The following is a 6,855-nucleotide window of genomic DNA, read 5'->3' as shown; positions in this document are numbered from 1 at the left end:
TCAACAAGTAAAGATAAATTTTTACTTTATTTCACAGCAACTGTTGATTTCCGTAGATCTCCACCTTGGAAACTGGGACGTGGCAAACTGAACTCAATATTAATGTTATTACATACACAATAAATGCATACAGTAACTGCTCACATTTAAAACAGAAATATCGTTGTACCCAGCATTTATTCTTATAGCTTATTATCATATACGTTCTAGAAGCTTTCTTACTCCTTATTACCTCCCATTAATGTCTACACTGCGCAGTGACTATTGGCCATAACGTTGGTGCACATGAAGTTTTCTTTTTTAAGAATTAATCGGAAGCACATTCAATAAAAGCTTGTGGTCTCCTGTATACGTGCTTCTAATAGAATCCTCTTTCTGATCTCTGATGTTAACTGTAATATACTCTCAATGTTGTCCAACTCGAAATAAATACAGAGGGGTGTGAATTGTGGGCTAACTGTAATATGTTATTTGCATGTGACGGCATCTAGTTATTCTCAATAAATTCTGTTGCACTGTACTATACTAAAATTCCTTGAGTGTGTCCGAGAGTAGAATAACAAATATCTCTTCACTTCTTTAATTACTATAGCTTCCTGAAGGAGTCTCTGTGTCTAAATCAATCTTTCAGATTGACAAAGTGAGCTGCCGGTATTACTCTTACTCACTATGTCTACGCTGTGCCTGAGGTAAGTGTGGTTCCAACTTCAACTAAAACAGTACTTTCTCTATTTAACTTTGGTTGTTTAACAGGAATGTAATACTGTTTCTTTTAATGCTGACTGTCACTCTGAGAAATAAGCTTTCACTTGTAAATATGACAAATGCAGAATTGGGTATTCTTATAATAAATTCCTCTTGTTGTGAAGCTGTAATTAAACGGTCTCTACTGTGACATTAGGCTATTTCCGCTTCAGTACAGGGACGCTCTGTGGCAGTTGAATAGTTACTGCTGTAACACTGGGATATTTTCCCTTCAGCGTGAGGCCACTGTGTTAATGACTATTCAGGCCCACCTCTAACCTTATAAGGAATAACCGGAGCCGCCTCCTCGACTCCCAGCTAGTGTCACTCACTGATCCGGTGGCCTCCCAGCTCTGCTCGGGTTGGTTTAACCTGCTGCAGCCACCTCCCGGAAGGCACGACTCAGCTGAAGCCTCCTCCCCCGTTCGGCTCCGTCAGACTTCCTCGTTCACCGCCGCCTTTCGCCCTGCACCCGGACCGGGACTTCACTGCACAGACGAGGGAAACCAGAGTCACGAACGGGGTAATCTTACGATCTTCTCCGCTGTCACTGTCCGGATCTATGTGTCCTATTTAGCGGTCGCGCTGGTCTCACTGCGCAGCTCCAGCCCCGATCTCCGTCTCCTCAGTCGCTCTACGGTTCTCCTCTTTATAACCTTTACGCCAGGGCCCCGGATCTGTCCCGCCAGAAGCCTCTTGCACGAGCTGGTTGCTCCAATAATAGCCTCGTGCCAGCACCCCCTTCCTAGGTAGGCAGTGTGGCAGTCCAGTAAACCCAACTTCAGGCCGACAGCACCAACTCCCCTCTGTGAGGGGCATTTGTTCCCTATTACCTCTTTCTGTGAAAGTATCTATACCAAATATGCCAGTATCCTCCTATGAGAGGCTGGGTGTAATTATATGAATTTTCTTTTAACTCTCTCTACACAGGGCACATTTATTAACCTTATAATCTTATCCTATTACAACTCATTGCCCACACAGGGGACTTAGCAAAAGACTACATTCACATTTTACCAAGGTGTTACATACAACCCCGCTTGAATTATGCATGTCCTCATGCATTTCTTTACATTTACTATAATAACTTTAGCGATTACTTGAAAGAATGAAATTTTAACTTAAACATATAAGATCTTAACATATCTTTCGATTCTACTTAGTACCCAAGTCCTTCAGTAAACCGTCAACATTGGTATCTAATAGGTAAAATTCCTTTGGTGCTTCTCTCCGATCTTCTTAATGTTACTGGGGACTTAACCACTGTGTAGTCGTATTCCGGTTGCGTATCTGGTAGTATCGAGGGAAGATCCGCAATAACATCATCTTTTCCCTCCATAACTTCAGATAATACTGTTTGTAATCCAGGTGTATCTCCCTCTGCAACAGGTATTCCTATGCGAGGCAATACTGGCCAATACCAACTCAACATGCCCATAGGGTCACTGATTTCGGTGTCGGTGAATAGACTAGAGATCCCCGTTTTGTCTTTCTGTTTCTCATCCTTTAACAGGGACAAATCTGAACAGCGCTTTAATTGGTTCCTATGGACTACTAATGAACACTGGCCTTCATCTTTAGAGATCCGGTACGTTTCTTCATTGGAGTATGGGATTTCGACAATTAAATAGGGCACTGCCTCCCAGTGACTATCGAGTTTACTGATACGCTGATTTTTCCTTCGCCATACCATGTCACCCACTTTCAGCGGCTCTGCATGGGCGGTCTCGTTGTAGTATTCAGCTTGATGCTGTCGTACATTTCCCATTCTTTGATCTACAATGTTCTGTGCGGACTTCAACCTCCGCCTATGTTCCTTCACCCAATCACTCTGTGGAATCACTTCCTGAACGACAGCTGGAGGCAGGTCCAATTTTACATCTACGGGTAGCCTTCCCTCCCGTCCAAATAGCAAGTAGTAGGGAGTGTATCCAGTGGAGCTATGTTCTGCGTTGTTATAGAGGAATGTAAGCTCTGGTAGCAGGGTAGGCCACTCTTGCCGTTCCGGTGACGGAATAGCCCTCAACATATTGATTAAGGTTTGATTCATTCTCTCACATAACCCATTACCCTGAGGGTGATAAGCAGTTGTCCGTAACTTTTTACATCCATACAAGTCACACAGTTCCTTAAACAATTTGGACTCAAATGCAGGACCTTGATCCGTCAAGTCATTCCGCGAAACTCTGCCCCCCCCCTGAGCTGAGTACTAGGGAAGAGGGAGGAGGGGGAGAGGAATTTCAGTGCTGGCGGGCTAGAGAATATACACTTTCTTGGCAATGAGCATGGATCCAAGAGCATGAAATCTCTGGCAACGAGAATGACACCCAGAGCCGGATTAAGTCCATGGGGGGCCCAGGGTACTTAAGACAGTGGGGCCCCTATTCAAGAGAGGAGGAGGAGGAGGACGGGGGGGTGTCACATACCATCCAACGATCGACCTGCGCTCCCGTCCCCGCCAACCGCACAGACAGCTGAGCGACTGCTCAGCTCTCCAATCATGTATGAATGAAGTAGCCTGCCGCTCAGCCATTGGGGCAGCCTACTTCACTCATACGTTATTGGACAGCTGAGCCGTCGCTCAGCTGTCCTGTCTGTACGGCCGCTGCTGCAGTGTGGACGGGAGCAAAGCACCACAGTTCGGATCGGAAGAGAGATCTGTGGTGGCAGGGGCAAACGCAGGATTTTCTTGGGGGGGTTTCCGTACATGCATGCATGTATGTTTTATATATATATATATATATATATACACACACACACACACACACACACACACACACACACACACATACACACACACAAACACATAATGGTATGTTTTATGCACTGTTTGGTTTTGTTTACTTCAACCGCATACAGCCTTGAAAAAAGCGCCCTACGTGGTGCTGAAACGTCGGCAAGCTATGCCCTTTATGATTGAAATTTGATTTGCAAGTATATTCTACTCTTTTTCACAGTCTTTTGAGTGCCGCCTGGTTTTTACACATTGGGGGTGGGCCGTTGTTAACCCCTCTCTAGAAGACCACAGTTTCATACACTTTGCATAAGGAAGGCACCGGGGCAAGTTACTCTATTTGAAAGGAGTGCCAACCATCCCAGATATAGATATATAGATATAGATATATAATACATACACATATACACACTTCTGTACATATACACAGCATGCATATATACATACATACATACATACATACATACACACACGCATAGCATCCTTACAAAAGCATATATACATAAATACACAGTTCCAACATGCATACTGCAGACACACACTCAGGGCATGCATACATACACACACACACAGCACACATGTACACACAAACAGAGCATACATACATGCATGCATGCATACACCAAGAGAGCATAAATACACACAGCATGCACACATACAGCATATACACACATAGCATTTACACACACTATACACATATAGTATCCATACACACAGCATATACACATATAGTATACATACACACAACATATAGACACAGCATATATACATACAAACATAGTGGATACATACACACAGCATATACAGACACATAGGATACCTACATACAGCATATACAGACATAGGATACATATACTGTGCACAGCATATACAGACACATAGGATACATATACACAGCATATACAGACACATAGGATACATACACACAGCATATACAGACACATAGGATACATACACACAGCATATACAGACACATAGGATACATACACACAGCATATACAGACACATAGGATACATACACACAGCATATACAGACATAGGATACATACACACAGCATATACAGACACATAGGATACATACACACAGCATATACAGACACATAGGATACATACACACAGCATATACAGACATAGGATACATACACACAGCATATACAGACACAGGATACATACACACAGCATATACAGACACATAGGATACATACACACAGCATATACAGACATAGGATACATACACATTATATACACATACATAGGATACACACATACAGCATATAAACACATTGCATACTCCTCTCCCTCCCCCTCAAACACCAGGACAGTGGGTGCCTCACCTGTCCAGCATAACTAATCCCACTTTGCACTTGCACATGAAATACACAGCTGCCGTGCACTGCACAGATTTACTGCCTCACCCGTCCAGCCAGACTGGTCACATGGGAGAACTTCCTGGGAGGAGCTGCTGCTTCCTCTGCAGCCAGCTCCCCCTACACTCAGCCAGCCTGCCTCCGAGTCCGTCCCCATTCAGTCAGTGAAGGCAGCTCAGCTGCCGGCAGCCTCACAGTCTCTATGCGGCTCTAAAATAAGAAAAAAAATCGTCAGCTGCTACGATGGATCAGCATGCAGGGGGGGTTTCTAGGTACTCGGAACCCCCCCCCCCCCTGCGTGCGTGTATGGGCAGAGGGCCCTTTTGGAAAGGGGGGCCCGGGGGTACGTATCCCCGGGACCCCCCCTTAATCCGGCTCTGATGACACCCAATGCGTGAAACCCCTGGCAACGACCATAACACCCAGCACATGAAACCCCTGGCAACGAGCAGGTAATTCATTTAAAAACCCACCCTGGGAGGTTTGACATGGTAATAATAAAGACACCATTGAAGGGGTTAATAAAAGTTATTGGACAAAAAAAAAAAATGAAGAAAGTTTAATTAAAACCTTATTTAAATTTGCAGTGTCATGCACTGTATTCTTACTCATCAACAGATCAAGCTATAATGATGATGATACATACCAGTGCTGTGGAAATGTTGATAACATGGAGATTATTGATGTGGTATACATTTATATGGAGGGTTGCTTTGTCTTGCAGTGCCATTAGCCACGTCATGTGGGGAGAACCTTATTGAATTTTCACGCCTTGCTGGATAGCATTAAGGACATAATAAATATCTGCTGTTCTATGACATTCCCCCTGGCAAGGGACATGGGACATCACCCCGGAGTGTGCTGCTGACTGTCTGTGTGTGGATAACAGATTCCCTAAGCAGTGTGATCCTGAATTGACCCAGACTTTTCCTCTGGGGTGTATTCTCCATCTGCTAATGTCTCCATGCAGATAAACTGCAGCTGTGCTCTCTTACCACTGATCCACAGTTATGCAGTTAGGATTTCATTAGACACATTATAGTCCCAATTATAAAGCCCCGTGGAATATGCTGCTACTATATAGACAAGTGTCAATAATAGACGCTCAGTAAATTAGGCTTATCAACTCTTCTTGTCTTAATGCAGTTAATCGTTCGCAACAATATTCTAAAATTGCACCACAAATGTGTTGAGGCTATTTCTAACCCCAAATATTATTTTTTCATTGACGAAAAGTGGTTTGAGTCCCATTCCAATGTGTAACAATCATTGCTTTTCCTAAGGGATGGGACTGAAGCGTTTTCATGTAAGAGAAATTATTACTGATAATGTGTGTTCAGTGCCTGCCATGTGCCCTTGTAATGGTGTGGGTACACCGGCACCCTTCATCACCCTAAATTTGCTCCGTAATCACGCATTTTAGTTTGCAGTCCCACAGGAGTGCATATTTAAATGTGCAATGTTGGGGCTACCGTATGTACAGCCCTGCAAATCTCTATGTATCTAAAAAATAAGGATTATGTTCAAATTTTGCTGAACATGGTAAAGCTTGTTGCCCAGATCATGGGATCCTCAATCTTTGTAAGTTACAAGCTACGACTACTCTAGCATATAGGCTTCATACAGTATTAAATTGCAGTTAAAATGTACTCACCTCCCACATAGAGTGCAACATCTAGACATGAGATGGCTGTTGAACAACACCCAAAAATACCTTTTATAAACAATTTTATTATCTATTATATCAGGCATCTACAGATGCTGTTAATCACTGTACACTACACACCCTCAACCCCCCCCCCCCAAAAAAAATGTAACAAAATACTATGTGCTGCTCCACCCCTATGCCCCCCCCCCCCCCCCCAAAAAAAAGTAACAAAATACTATGTGCTGCCCCCCCCCCCCCCCCGGGCGTGGCTCCGAGAGGGCAGGGCAATCAGTGTGATCAGCCTCACCTGTGACACTTGTTCTCTGCCCACTACTACTGTACAGCAATGCAGCCGCAGGATA

This window comes from Pseudophryne corroboree, chromosome 3 (genome assembly GCF_028390025.1).
Source record: "Pseudophryne corroboree isolate aPseCor3 chromosome 3, aPseCor3.hap2, whole genome shotgun sequence".
Classification (NCBI taxonomy): domain Eukaryota; kingdom Metazoa; phylum Chordata; class Amphibia; order Anura; family Myobatrachidae; genus Pseudophryne; species Pseudophryne corroboree.
The sequence above is the reverse complement of the archived record's forward strand: the minus strand, read 5'-3'. Positions refer to the sequence as shown.